At 38.5% G+C, this 15,807-nt stretch overlaps 1 protein-coding gene across 2 annotated transcripts in view; it reads left to right on the forward strand.

Annotated features, from left to right (window-relative positions):
• Nucleotides 1-3,634: 3,634 nt before the first annotated feature.
• The window catches only part of slc8a3 (solute carrier family 8 member 3), a 93,698-nt gene continuing 81,525 nt past the window's right edge, over nt 3,635-15,807 (forward strand). For both annotated transcript variants that reach the window (XM_056471172.1, XM_056471173.1), the window contains exon 1: nt 3,635-4,252. The gene's annotated coding sequence lies outside the window, so the exon portion shown is untranslated. The remainder of the gene's footprint in view (nt 4,253-15,807) is intronic.

Raw genomic sequence — 15,807 nt, forward strand, 5'->3', positions numbered from 1 at the left:
CCCTTTTGCCTTTTAAACTGCCTTAATCCTTTGTGGCATAGATTCAACATCAGAAGATGGGTACACTGTGGTCATAAAGGGATAGACATGGTCAGCAACAATACTCAGGTAGGCTGTGGCGTTGACACGATGCTCAATTGGTACTAAGGGACTCAAAGTGTGCCAAGAAAATATCCCTCACACCATTACACCACCACCAGCAGCATGAAACGTTGATACAAGGCAGGATGGATCCATCCTTTCATGTTGTTGATGCCAAATTCTGACCCGACCATCTGAATGTCGCAGCAGAAATCGAGACTCATCAGACCAGGCAACGTTTTTCCCAATCATCTATTGTCCCATTTTGGTGAGCCTGAGCGAATTGTAGCCTCAGTTTCCTGTTCTTAGCTGACAGGAGTTGCATTCAGTGTGGTCTTCTGCTGCTGTAGCTTATCTGCCTCAAAGTTGGACATGTTGTGTGTTCAGAGGTGCTCTTCTGCATACCGCTGTTGTAACGAGTGGTTATTTGAGTTACTGTTGCCTTTCTATCAGCTTGAACCAGTCTGGCCATTCTCCTCTGACCTAGCATCAACAATGCATTTGCGCCCACAGAACTGCCGCTCACTGGATATTTTCTCTTTTTCAGACCATTCTCTGTAAACCCTAGAGATGGTTGTGCGTGAAAATCTCAGTAGATCAGCAGTTTCTGAAATACCAGCCTGTCTGGCACCAACAACCATGCCACATTCAAAGTCACTTAAATCACCTTTCTTCTCCTTTCTGATGCTCAGTTTGCGCTGCAGCAGATAATCTTGACCATGGCTGCGTCTGAAACTGCATACTTCCATACTATATAGTATGCTAAAATCAGTAAGCGAGCTGAGTAGTATGTCCGAATTAACAGAATTCGAAAATCAGTATGCGAGAAGTGTCTGGATGACCTACTACTTCCAGCAAGATTTTGAAGTGCCATGATGCCCCGGAGAGAATTCATGAATGGGAGTGAAGCAATGCAACTAGCGTGTGTAGGTCACATAAAATTTGACACTTCTAATGGCTGAGTAGTACATTTAAATTTAAATGCAGTATTTACTGAGTAGTAGGCGGTTTCGGACGCAGCCCTTGTCTACATGCCTAAATCCATTAAGTTGCTGCCATGTGATTGGCTGATTAGATATTTGCATTAACGAGCAGTTGGACAGGTGTACCTAATAAATAGGCTGGTGAGTGTATATTTCCTAAGAAATGGCACCCATACTGGCTTTAATATTAAAGTAGAAAGCCTGAAATAGTATTTTCTTGTAAAAAGTGCCAGTTCAAAAACATCTTTACGTGTGATGCACTCAGAATATGCTGTGTAGAGTCTCAGGAGGTTTTAAAGGGTGTTTGCAACCCATTTGCTTGTTACATTTATGCAGTCAGCGGATGATTTTCTTCTAAGAAACCTGCAGCGCAACCTTCAGCGTGTATACTTGTATCACTTTATATGTTCCAGTTGACCTTGGCTTTACAGCAGTCACAGGAACAAACTGTTACATAATGTGAGGCGTTTCAAAGTGAAACAGGATAGTCGATGGGAAAAAAGGTTGAACAGGGCTTGATTTTTCTCTCTGTGACGGGTAGAAACACCATGATTTAAAACATTATTATTATTAGTTCTTATTATCTCAATATCATTATGAGTTACTTTATAGTATTAGTACTATAGTAATACTATTAGTATTATAATATTAGTGGTTATAGGAGTCAGGGTTATGGTTGATCTTGTCTACTGTGTACATTTACTTGATACTATGCTAATTGGTCTTGTATTGCATTTGTGTTGTAAATATGGCTAAATAAAAAAAGATATGAATGTTTTAAAAAATATTACATAAAGGTTTGAATGACAAAATGACGAGTGGGACAAAATTATATATTTTCATTTACAGGTGAATCTGCATTTAATTGAAGCAATTTTTATACAGCAATATACATTCATCGGCCACTTTATTATGGGCACCTGTCTAACTGCTCGTTAACACAAATTTCTAATCAGCCAATCACATGGCAGCAACTCAATGCATTTAGGCATGTAGACATGGTCAAGACAATCTGCTGCAGTTCAAACCGAACATCAGAATGGGGAAGAAAGGTGATTTAAGGGACTTTGAACGTGGCATGGTTGTTGGTGCCATACGGGCTAATCCGGGTATTTCAGAAACAGCTGATCTACTGGGATTTCCACACACAACCATCTCTAGGGTTTACGGAGAATGGTCCAAAAATAAAAAAAATGTCCAGTGAGCGGCAGTTCTGTGGGCGCAAATGCCTTGTTGATGCTAGAGGTCAGAGCAAAAGACTGGCCAGACTGGTTCGAGCTGATAGAAAGGCAACAGTAACTCAAATAACCACTCGTTACAACCGCGCTCTGCAGAAGAGCATCTCTGAACATACAACATGTCAAACCTTGAGGCAGATGAGCTACAGCAGCAGAAGACCACACCGGGTGCCACTCCAGTCAGCTAAGAACAGGAAACTGAGGCTACAGTTCACACAGGCTCACCAAAATTGGACAATAGAATTTGGAGACACATTGCCTGGTCCGATGAGTCTTGATTTCTGCTGTGACATTCAGATGGTCGGGTCAGAATTTGTTGTACAACAACATGAAAGCATGGATCCATTCTGCCTTGTATCAATGGTTCAGGCTGTTGGTGGTGGTGTAATGGTGTTGGGGATATTTTCTTGGCACACTTTGGGCCCATTAGTAACAATTGAACATCGAGTCAACTCCACAGCCTACCTGAATGTTGTTGCTGACCATGTCCATCCCTTGACCACAGTGTACCCATCTTCTGATGGCTACTTCCAGCAGGATAATGCACCTTGTCACAAAGCGCGAAACATCTCAGACTGGTTTCTTGAACATGACAATGAGTTCCATGTACTCAAATCCATAGTCACCAGATGTCAATCCAATAGAGCACTTTTGGGGATGTGGTGGAACGGGAGATTCGCATCATGGATGTGCAGCCATCAAATCTGCAGCAACTGCATGATGTTATCATGTCCATATGGACCAAAATCTCAGAGGAATATTCCCAGGACCTTGTTGAATCTTTGCCACAAAGGATTAAGGCAGTTCTAAAGGCAAAACGGGATCCAACCTGGTACTATTAAGGTGTACCTAATGAAGTGGCCAGTGAGTGTATGATTTAATTTATGATCCAATACAGACTATGAGAAAATTATTTGATTATACCGATTTGGCTGGCATTGGTTTGTTAGAAAAATCATAAAATCTTTATTTTATATTTTGCATACATATTATTTTTGATTAAAAAGGTATGCTAAAGGAAACCCTTGGACCGTATGTAATCTTTGATCTCTTGCCCCATGTAATTATTCCACTTCTGGTCGTACGTGGTCCTTTTAACAGTGTTTCAAGGCACGCGCGCAGATGCGATCTTACATGCACATGAATTATGATGCATCTTCACGGTCCCAGCTGATGCGATGACGTAGGCGCGTGTGTCCGCGTGTGTTCGGCGGAGGGTGTGTTTCCAAGACGAAATCTGGAGAAGGGAGGCGGAGATTGAGGGGGGGGGGGAAGAGGTGACTTTTATTCTCAATATTTGCCATCTTAAAATTCTCCCTCTCGTGATGCGTGAGCAGGTCAAGCCGCGCGCGCGCTCTCCCCGCTAAATGATTAGATGAAGCGGTAATTACGCGACGCCTGTAGATGAAGTGCACAGATGCTGCTGATGGATGAGGGTTTGCGATGCAGCGGTTGCACTGGTGCTGAATCGGGATGCTTGGTCATGAAATGAAACGAGGCCCGCTCGCTTGTGAGAACACTAACTTGTTTCCTGCGCTATAACGAGAGAGAGGGAGGAGGGGGCGCGAGCGCTCGCTCGCCGCTGTTGCTCGGGGCTCGCGGAAGAACCGATCACATGGACTCCAAGGGTCCATTTTTCAACGGCGCTTCGATCTGAGCGCGCGCTGACAGCCCCGGTGACCGGCGCATCCATCAGAGCCGCGCGAGGGAAAGAGGCATCACTTCGCCGGTTCCATCGATCTGCCGGAACTGGGCAGGCACCGGAGTCGGTCCGTGTGTGCGTGTGCGTGCGCGCACGAGTGAAGAGGGCGAAAGCGGCCCTAGGGTATTTCTGCCACCGAGGAGCAGCCAGCTGCACGCTTAACGGAGAGGAAACGGACCTGGCTGGAATATTTGCCGTTGCCGAAAATCATTTAAGAGGAAAGCTTTCCTCATTTGCTTAAATCACAGGTACGTACCTTCCGTTCAATGCGCTTGTGCGTCGCTATTGGTTAGTCAGCGATAATTAGTGCAGTTCGAGGTGCCACCGGCTTATTTAGGGGTAGCTGGAATGAAGCGAAAGCCTCGGTAAACCGCAGCAGTGTTCAGACTAAATGTGATGAGCGCGATGTGGGATTACCGTGGACAGAGAATGTCTCCAGATTTGCGTCAGAGGATCCTTTCCTCCTCAATGCCACCCAAACGTAAAATCACCACTGTCAGTGCCGAATTCATCATAGGAATGATTCCAGAAAGGATCATGCTGATCGTGGTTCATTTATATTTCAGCTTGATGTAGTTTATGGTGTTAGCTTATGTATGTAATCAGTCCAGTTTTCTTAATTAAAATAGATTTCCTTACATTTGTTTTGCGAATATGCATTTATTAATGCGGTCAGATCACCCTACTAAAATACTCTTGACAGTGTTTCCTGCACTATTCAGCGGCAGCACAACCGAATCTAGTGACCGCTGTGTTCAGATCCCTGAATAAATGACTCTTGAGAATCGGTTCTTTTTGATGCACTCAAACGTATGTCGCCACGACGTAGTTTCTCTTTTGAACTGGTTCCTCGTAGTGAGTCTAAAACATGAATTTGATTCGACTCTGGAATGGATGACTCGCTTTATTCAATCCAAAACACTTCTGAATTACTCGGAGACGCAAGTAAATTTATTTGACTGGCGCACGGACCCCAAGTTAATAATTCTATCATGTCCTACTTAGAATATCCCGAAGGGCAGTAAACGTAATTATTTATTTCCTATAAATGTATTTTCCCCTCAAAAGCACTTAAATTCCTTACAATTTGCATGGATCATTTATAAAAAGAACTGTCACTCGAGGCGGAGTGTGAATCCATTTGTAGTCTGTTGACTGTTTTCTCCTCTGTTCGCGTTTCTACGTGCGTTTCTGAACGTCCTGCTCACCCCATGCTTTTCACAATCTCAGCGTCACATAGGTTTGGTTCACCTGTTCGGGTCACTCAAGCTGCATTTATGTCAGAAACGTTGGTAAAACCCATACTTGAGTTACTTTGTAAGATGTGCTTATGGAATTGTAGAGTCAGTCATCTGATGTGAGTTCCTCGGGTTCTGTTGAGGTTTCTGAACAGGTAAGGAGAATTTGCTGAGATATGTGATTAATTCAGGACAGCTGCCACCTGCCACACTCTCCTACACTCTGTTTATATCCCTATCAGGTGTCGCCCCAACTGGGCATTTCTTAAAATAGTATGGGGGGAGGCTGGTGCTTGTGGGTGTCTTTAGTTCGCCCTGTCTCCTGTTACCCTGAGAGACGTGTAGCACTTCTGCTGCTGCTTCTCCAGGTCGGCGAAAGTCACGCAGCAGAAAAAAAAATGCCCTTCTTACTTACAGTTCTGGTCTTGTTTTTAGTCCAAATATATGAAAATAAACTTAAATGAAGATGCATTTTAGATAAGTATAAAACATATAACTGTTTTCAGAAATAACAAGTTAAAATTAAGTGAGTTTTTTCTGTAAAACAAGCTAAATAATCTTCTAGTGGGTTAAAAAAAAAGATCCAGTTTAAAAAACTGAAAAGAAGTTTATTTTACTTAGCCCACTAGCACCTTATTCTGCTTATTTAAAGCAAAACCCCACTTCATTCTGGCTTATTATTTTTAAAAACAAAACAATATTTTTACTTGTCAAGGAAATGCTGCATTATTGAATAATTTTTAGATATTTGGACTAGAAACAAGATGAAAACAAATTTTTCGCTGTGCATATAGCTTTGGGAAGCAAATATGCTGGTTGTGGCAAACTTGCTGTCATGCGTTTGTGTGGCATTTAGTTTTACAGTGTTGTTTGTGTGTACGACAAAAATACATAAATTTGTATACACACTCGCAGACATGACTGACTGCCTCCAATTTTTTCTCTAATGAGCACGCGGAATTCGTTAGCTTAGAGGCCTCATTAGTATGTTAATTAGCCCGAGTTGTTCATGGGCCTTGCGTGTGAATATTTGTAGTCTATTCATTGTCTGAAGTGAGAATACTAAGATGCCTCTCAGCGGCAGTTGTCAACAGTTGCGTCTGAGCGGATTTGCTGAGGGTTCTGCTACACAGACTGAGGTGTGATATATGAGAAGGAGTGAGTGGAGGAGTGAGGATGGAAGTTTCCAAACATAGTTTTTTCCTCCACGTTTTACGTCTAGCATGTTGCCATTTACGAGTAAATCCTTGTCTTTTTGTGTTAAAGGGCGCCTATGATGAAAATCCTCTTTTGTAAGCTATTTGGATAGGAATGTGTAGGTATAGTGTGTCCACAGTCATATTGGAGTGATATAAAGACAATAAATCTCTTTTTTTAATATCCTGATGTTAAAAAACGATCCAAATCCCTCCCACTTTGAGGCCCACCGCAACATGATGTGGGAGTGTGGTTTCCCCGCCCACCAAATTGATTGACAGCGACCAATTCAAATCGATTAACATGTCTCCGTAATAATGCGTATAATCATATCAACAAGACGTGCACAAAGCAACTCTGATTAAAAGATCTGTTCAGCTCTCTGTGATCATCAATCATCATCAAATGTGATCAAGAATGAGTTTAACAAGTTTGAAACATTTTTAAAACAGGGTATGTTTGTATTGAATTACATCAATTTTACTGTCTTTATAACCACAGCCACATGTCAGTACAATTATAAAAGAAGACGCTTCAAGTTTGTGGACGTTAAATCAGGATCATTTTGTACATTAACATAACAGATATCCATACAGCAATGGATATTAACATGTATCCTGTCACATTTGCCATGCAAAAACAGTGCAGTTAAACACACGCAGGCTGTGTGTGTGTGTCTGTGTGCAGGAACTTTGTAATGATGTTGTGTGTGACTTATCATTGCAGAAAGGCTTGAATGAACGCCGCAACAAATACATCAAATAATAATTATTGGGAAAGTTCATACTGTAGTATGGATGGGAAATGGGTGGGGAAAACTAGTATTAAAGGCACAGGCCACAAAAACAGCTACACTGTGTTCAGAACAGAAAATTACAATGTTCTGAAAGCTAATAAATAATCTGATGGGTGTTTTGAGTTGAAACTTTACAAACACATTCTCTAGATACAAAAGACTTATATTAAATCTTGAAAAAGTGGTAAAATAGGTGCCCTTTAAGGCTGCATTATATATTTCTACAATAGAAAATTGTGATACAGCGTATAATGTAACCAGAAGACTTGAATAGTTCTATTTGGATAGAATGCATAATTTTAGTTTGATTGGGTTGCGGCTGAAAGGGCATCCGCTGTATAAAACATATGCCAGAGTAATTGGCAGTTCATTCCGCTGTGATGATCCCTGATAAATCTAGTTTGACTATGCTGAAGAATAGTGAGTGAGTGAGATTGATTGGGATAATATTGTGAGGGAGTGCATCTGCATATAAAACAAACCAATAGCAAGCTTTGATAAATGCGGTAGAGCAATGTTACAAACGAAACGGTAGTAAAATGCCTTTTTTTGGTAACTTTATGGTTAAACCTGCAATAAATCACATACATTTTCATCTGTGGCTCCTGGTCAACTATAATACCGATTCAACATTGCAGATACAGTGTTACGACTTTTCCCAGACATTATAATATCGATGCTGAAACCATATATTGTGCAGCCCTAATTTGCCTGCTCTGATGCGCATCAAGGCAGCTATTTGCCCATTGCTTACAGGTGCCAACAAGGTACTTTAACACATGCTGAGATCTACATGATGGTATTAGCCTGCAGCCCACAGGCATCTCATTGCCATGGGAACAGCTGAGGCGGTGGAAAGGAGGTTACCCACGATTGGCTCACCTCCCTGAAACGCTGCCAGTCGTGTTTCTTGAGAGGTTTGACCTGATCTTGGTATGAATGAGATTCAGATCCTCCATCTGTGTGATCGGACCCAGACGTTGCCAACGGCTCATAGTTTAACCTGTTGATTTCATTGGAACTCTCATAATCAGTGTTTAAGGCTGGCTTTCCAGGGTCTAGCTGCTCACAAAAAAAGTAGATAAAGATATATAGGCCCAATTCTATTTTTGTACCCCTACCCCTTGCCCTTGGCCCTTAAAACAGAGGGTTAAGGAGAAGGGCTTTAAAATGTACCCCTAAGAAATGGGACAGCACTACAGTACAAGTCATCATATGTCATCATGAGCTTTTGCTTCATATGGGATCGACGATGGCGACTGCTGTAGTTATTTATCTTCAGGAAATCACTGAAGGCAACGGTATCATGTTATCATAATGCTATAATGTGACAATAGGCTCATAACTGCACTGTGTATTTACACCGTGACCATATTCATTTATGTAAACACACGAAAACAGCATTAACATTATAGCATATACTGAGTTTTCTGACAGGGTATTCAAGTGTCATCGAGTGTCAGAATGTTGTAGGACTGCTGTACAGGAGTTATTATTAGGGATTATAGATAGCGAAATTTAGCGGGTTTTTATAGCGTTTTTAAAAAAATTTTTTAAACCATGACACTAAAACATGAACGCCGTTATGAATGTATTAACATCTGCTTGTTTGTTGTAAAAATTCATAATAATGACAAAAAAAAAAAAGAAAAACTAATTTGTGGATCTCCTTCCGTTTGCAGCCATTCTGCTGTTGTGGCTGGTGTATTGTTGGACATTTTTGTACCCCTTGGTTTAGAGTGTGGTCCTGAAAAATCTCAAATTATCTAGCCCTTCCCCTTAGCCCTACGCCTTCAATCTAAAGACAATTGGGACACCCCTATCCCTTTATGTGACTGCACAAAACGAGGGGTAAGGGGAAGAATTGAGATTGGGCCATAGTTTACCAAGTAATGAAAATGATTGCATTATTCACTCATCCTTGTTTCATTACAACCTCTATGACTTCTCAAAAGAAGATATTTGAAAAGGTTTGTGCTTTTTGACGTAGATGCACACGTATCCTTTGGTGTATCATTTCATTTTTCAATCAATTTATAGATTGCATATGTGTATATCAGCTATTGCATTAAAATGGCTAATATGACAAACAAGTTTATCAATTTAAGTCAGTTACTTAATTTAAAAATAGCAAAGTAACAAAATAATAAAGTCCAAATGAATCTGAAGTAGCTGAGACTTTTAAAATCTTTAGTATGTTGATGTACTTCCAACCGAAACGGAATATTGAAAAGGGGCGGGGCTTTCTTTTCGAGCATCAATGAATCATTGCAAACTAACAATAAGAGGGGCGGGGTTAAAATATTGTCAACAGAAAAGGAAGCAAATGGTCAGACTTTGATTGAAAGAATAACTATGTGCACTGTCAAAATAAACATTGTAAATTTTGATTTCATCCTGGATTAACACCTATGTTGGTCCTGGAAAATCATTTTTGTTGGAAAATGTAATCCATACCCATTCCCAGTGCCGGCGTGTAGGGTTGAGGGACCAACTGGTGTAAAAACAGTGAGAAGAAAGCACAAAAAATACTATTTTAATATTTAAGTGTATACATTTTTATAAACTGTAACATATGTAAAAATATTTACTCATATTTAAACAAATAAGTTTACAAGTATTGCAAAGTTTTGTAAAGTACTACTAAATGATGTATTATGCCTAGCAGAACACACCTTTACTTTGAGCTTGCTTTTCTTCCTCTGCTTTTCTTTTCTTCCTTTTTTAGCTGCCATTTGGACGCCATTTCATTTCAAATTAAAATTCGATTAAGAGCGATTAAAAATGGAAGTGACACTTATGACGTTATATTACTTAAGAATTTTCGGGTTTATATCGAAGGTGAGCAATATGGAGAGATATGTGGAATCTGTGTAGGAATACGTTATGCCATTCTAGTTTACCCAGTAGCCGATCGCAGATGGAGTTATGCAAAATAGAGTGTGGTGCTACTAATTTTATTTCGAATAGTTTCTGCTTTTATTCATGTGGTTGTTGTGTATTTATTATCAGTTTCAGCTATTTGAATAATACAGAGCTATTCTTTAATTAAAATGTGGAGGTTTCTTTTCTCACTGTCATTATGAATTGTATCATGTTTAATGGGGTTTGTACATTGCGAAATGCGCATTGTTCATGATTTATACGTAAGCGTTCATCCTCACGTTTACGTTCACAGTTAATATTCAAGAGCAGTGTTCACAAGGGCCCTTCAAGAAATGCAGGCCCCTAGGCGACCACTTATATTGCCAGTTGGATGGCCGGCACTGCCCATTCCTTACCCCTAAACCTAACCATGACTCTAAATTCTTCCCAAAATCAGAGGGGAGTAATAGTTGGATAGCAATCATGTAGAAGTGAAACTAACCGTAAACCTAAACTTAACATAAACTGTTAACGTATCCTTTAATTCTGACATAGATGCTAATCCAGGAACATGTCTTACTTGGTGAAATCAGGTTGGGGTAACACGGACATGACAATGGCTGCATTTTAAACTTTTATTTTGTAACCCGTTTTAAGATTTATGAGTTTTTAGTCCCAAAAGCTGTAAACGAAAAGGCAGAATGTATTACAAGTTTCCTGTTTTTGTCTGAAAATGTTGTCTTGTAAACTCATACACTCATATCATTTCCCACCAGCCTACCTAAAAATACAAGATAGTCTTCAAGTGCCACGCAGCCAAATGATTTAAAGCCATTGAACATGTTTCTAAACAGATCAAGAGCAGAGAGGAGGATGAAAGGAGAAATGTGTAATTGTAAGAATGGAAGAGACGCTTGCTTTCCCCATCTGCGTATCTGTGTGTGTGGGCTTTCCAAGTAGCGCTGTGTGAACGCGTGCGTGTCTTCTCTTCCACTGTATTTTTAGTGCATTACTTTTTCATGCTGGCATTGATGCTGAGAGAGTGAAAGAGGTGGTGTGCGTGTGTGTTTGTCGTCTCTGTCAGCACTCTGCCATCTCATGGGTGTATTTGGAATAATGTATAAGATCTTTTTCATGTTCTGGAGTGTGTGTGCTTACCTCCAGGACACACACACACACACACACACACACACACACACACACACACACACACACACACACACACACACACACTCAAAAGAGACTTGCAGCTGGAGACATGAATTGAATTGTGGTTTTATTACACAGTGCTTTTGGAGGGTCAAAGTGGGATTACTCTGGTACACAAATAAGGGTGCATTTAACCAGAGCAGAAGGTCTCCTGAGGTCCTCTGTGTGGGTGTTCAGTAATGAGATGTTTCCTCCCAGTCCTAATTTACGATACAAACACATTATTTGAGGATTGTCAGAATAGTTTCCTCATTATACATTTAAGTCTTTGGTACGTAAGGAAAAAATGAATACAAATAATCATGTTTGCTTCCATACAGTATGCAAGACGGTGGAATAGGGTTAGGATGTTGGATAGGACATTTGTAAATAATATTGTAATTGTGGTTTTAACAATGTGCATTATTGGTTATGGCACTTGTTAAGGGCCAAAAACCAAACTTAATTGAGGCTAGTGAGTAAATATAGTTGCCATGGCTACACTTAAAAAAAATGATGACTGCTGCTTGTACAAACTACATGTTTAAAATGAGCTGAAACAACGCAATTCTTGTCATTTCTTTAGCCAATTCATTTGTTTTATGTTCAGTCCACTTAAATTTGTAAACCATTAAGTTAACTTAATCGTTTTGTGTTGGGACAATATGGAGAAATTGTGGTGGTCCAACTACTTGGTATGAGGATGTGTAGTTCCCAGCATGCTTTGTGTGGGATTGAATTGAGAGAGGGGAATGTTTACAATAAACGTAATCTTAGCTGTTTAAAGTTAATAGAAAGACTTAGTTAGACTTTGTCCTCCCTCTAGTTTGAAGATTTAGAAGATTGTGATGTAATTCTTTAAGTTTTGAGATTGGCATCTTGCAGAAGCAGCCATGCTTTGGGTGTTTGCAGCTTAATTAGCAAATATGCAGTTTGTTGCTTTGCTCAGTGAGCAACCATTGTCCTAAAATTAGTTCTGAGATTCTCAATTGACTGTATACAGTGTGTAAGAAATATGCTTAAAATGGCTCTTTTAGTTCTTTTAGGATAACCTCAAATAAAACTAAGAGGCTTCGAAATGTACGACACATAATAGACACACACTTGAAGTCAGAATTATTAGCCCCCCCCTTGAATTGTTTGTTCTTTTTAAAATGTTTCCCAAATGATGTTTAACCGAGCAAGGACATTTTCACAGTATGTCTGATAATATTTTTTCTTCTGGAGAAAGTCTTATTTGTTTTATTTCAGCTAGAATAAAAGCAGTTTTTAATGTTTTAAAACCATTTTAAGGTAAAAACTATTAGCCCCTTTAAGCTATATTTAGTCTACAGAACAAACCATTATTATATAATAACTTGCCTAATTACCCTGACCTGCCTTATAATTAACCTAGTTAAGCCTTTAAATGTCACTTTAAGCTGTATAAGTGTCTTAAAAAATATCTAGTAAAATATTATTTACTGTCATCAAGGCAAAGATAAAATAAATCAGTTATTAGAGATGAGTTATTAAAACTATCATGTGTAGAAATGTGTTGAAAAATTCTGACTTCAACTCTACATGATATGATTAGACATTTGAATTTAAGTTAAATAAAAATACAAATGTATTTAAACTTTTATTTGATAAAATCATGTTGGACCAACTCAATTGCATTTAATTGAATTATTAGTTTATTTTAGTTGGTGCTAAACAAATTTATTAAATGGAAATCCTGCCCTCAATTCAATTAAGTTCATCCAATGAGTTATTTTTTTTAGTTTAATTTCCTAATTTATTTAATAATATTTAAAAATAACTAGAAAACATTGCTTTATATTAACTAATACAGCTATTTTTTTTAAACATTTTTATAATGAACTTATTACAGTAAAAACAAAAAACAATCTCATTTATAACAGTATAGAGTTACACTAGTTTTTGTCTTGATTTGCTCACCGATGTCTTCTGCATACACTGTAAAAAATGCTGGGTTTCACGCTATTAATTTGTGTTGAGAAAAGATCAAGGAATTAAGTTACCTTAGTTTTATCAAATTTAGATTGGCCATAAAACAATTAGTTTGTCCCCCAAAAAACCTCAAGAGTTGTGTTGTTTCAGCTTATTTTAAATATGTAGGTTGAACAAACAGCAAATGTCATATTTTGAGTGTAGTCTTCTATCCGTCAAGTGACTTTATTTACATTTTACAAAATCTCATTTATTTACAACCTTTAATTGAAAAAATTCATTTCAGTTAGCTTTTTTGTACATCAGCAATAAAATAAACAAACAAAAAAGGTTACATCAAATTAGAAATAATGATCTCTTTTAAAGGCATTCTCTCCAACCCTTTCCATCCTTCTCACTCTTTTCTTAGATGGGATGGTGGAACAAATCAAAGGTTACAATCGGCCAACTTTGGTCTTCTGTCCCCTACTTTGGGCATCTCTGGTTAAAGGCACAGTTCCTCCAAAAATGTTAAATTGCCTCATCATTTACAGTCCCTCATGTGGTTTTAAACCTAAATTCATCATTGAATCCTATTTGATCTGCAATTTCGCTCTGTAAGCTTTCTCATGGCGACATTTTTGTAGCTGCTGTCACGTTTATAATACAGCTCTTTTGTTCCGACGAGCAGCTCCACTTTCATCTTCCTTCTGCGTCTTCTTCATTGTTAGGAATGTGTGCTCGCCGAAACCAATTTGTGCTTGAGCGCCAACAAGTCAGGCTTACTGTAACTTCAGCAGCCAGGCACATGAACAAAATCTCAGTTGTTGGCCAGTTTTTAATACTGAGCATCTAAAAAAAAAGTAGATGCATTTATTTTTTTAAATGACGCTTTTACACCTGCATGTTGGCGTTCATGCTCACATTGGCACCTTTTGTTTAGTCCCAAAGTGTTAAATATCGACAATAAGCGCAATTGACAATCGGCAACTTAAGAGTGGTGCTTTCCAGATAATCAGCTCACGGGCATGGTCAGTTATGAGAAATTGCTTTCCATTTCAGTTCCATTTCAGTTCCATTTCAGACAGGGTTGTCTGTTTTATTTCTTTTGCAAATGAAAATAGTTCCGAAGTAAGAGCTGAACATTTATTTTTAGGTTTTTGAATTGCACTATGGGACCTTTTAACCTTGAAAAGTTCGAAAAAACTGAACATTTATGACCAAATGTAATAGTTTTAGGTAGGGCTGGCGATTTGGCCTAAAATCGAAATCTTGATTAATTGAACATTTTAACTAGACTACAATTAATGAATGATTATTTTATTTATCTTTTTGTTATGTTTTTGCCCTTATAGTTCACTGACAGCTTTAAAATACGCTCACATATTAAAAGTGAGAGATATTTGAATGAAGGGTGCATTACTTTATTTGAAAATAAAGGAAACACAGTATCTACTATCTATGATTATTTATTGAACATCAACGTTGAACAACTGAAATTACAGCACATTGTCTAAAACAAACAGTATAAAAAAGTGAGAATAACTTTTTATTCTCTTTAAAAAGTTAAAAAATATTTTTTAATGTTTTTCATATTAAAAGTAGAAAACAAGTATCTCTTCTAAATAATATAACGCTTGTATATCCTGTAAATAATATTTTAAACAGTGCATATCCTGCATCTTCTGTAAACAAATATTTTAAAGTAAACAGTAATTTTAATGTAATGGAAAATATATCATCTCAAGGCACCTCTGGCTCAGCTTCCAATGATCGTCAATGTAGTGCAAAATAAAGCTCAAGAATGGGTCCATCATCCCACTTGACCAGAGATCCGATGTGGCTGCAAAGTGGCCGCAGAAGTAGAACTCAGCCACAGCCTTCAACAGAGCGGGGTCATGTAACTCTGCACGTGGTAGCTAAAGTAATTGAAAAAAATCATCCTGGAAAAATTTGATAGATTATAGGTTCTGAATGCCAACTTCCGTTACTTTTTGACCAGGCTTAGTTTAAAGTGATGTATTGTCTGGGTTGGTGTTTATTTTACAGACTTATTACTCTATATATTATTTCTTATAAATTATATCATTTCAAGCTACTAACATGTCAATTAAATTCATTTTGTTAAATTGTAGAGTTGAATTACAACCATCAAGTGCTCTATTTTATTGATCTAGGCGCAAAGTCTAAAGCATGTAGCACAAAAGCATTAAGAGCATGTCCGAATGCACTTTTTCTATTTCAAGGATGGAAAAATACAGTTAGTGCCGCGGCGCAGGGTCTAACAGAGTTGTGCTTATTCTCTTAATGAGTTATGGGTGTGTTTTGAGCATAACATGTATTAAACCAATCAGTGTCTCATCTCCCATTCCCTTTAAGAGTCAGTTGCTTCACGGCATGGCGCATTCGCTATTTACATAGTAGACTTTGTAAGTGGAAAAACTGAAAGCTACACTAGCGAGAAAACAGTTAAACAAACCATCTGCAGCGCGAGGATAAAGTACGAGCCTCCTCCATTAGGCCACTTTACTTTCTCTTTAGTTTACTTTTACTTTTTACTCCTTTACTTTCGTTGATAAGGAAACGG

Source organism: Danio aesculapii, chromosome 13 (genome assembly GCF_903798145.1).
Source record: "Danio aesculapii chromosome 13, fDanAes4.1, whole genome shotgun sequence".
Classification (NCBI taxonomy): Eukaryota; Metazoa; Chordata; class Actinopteri; order Cypriniformes; family Danionidae; genus Danio; species Danio aesculapii.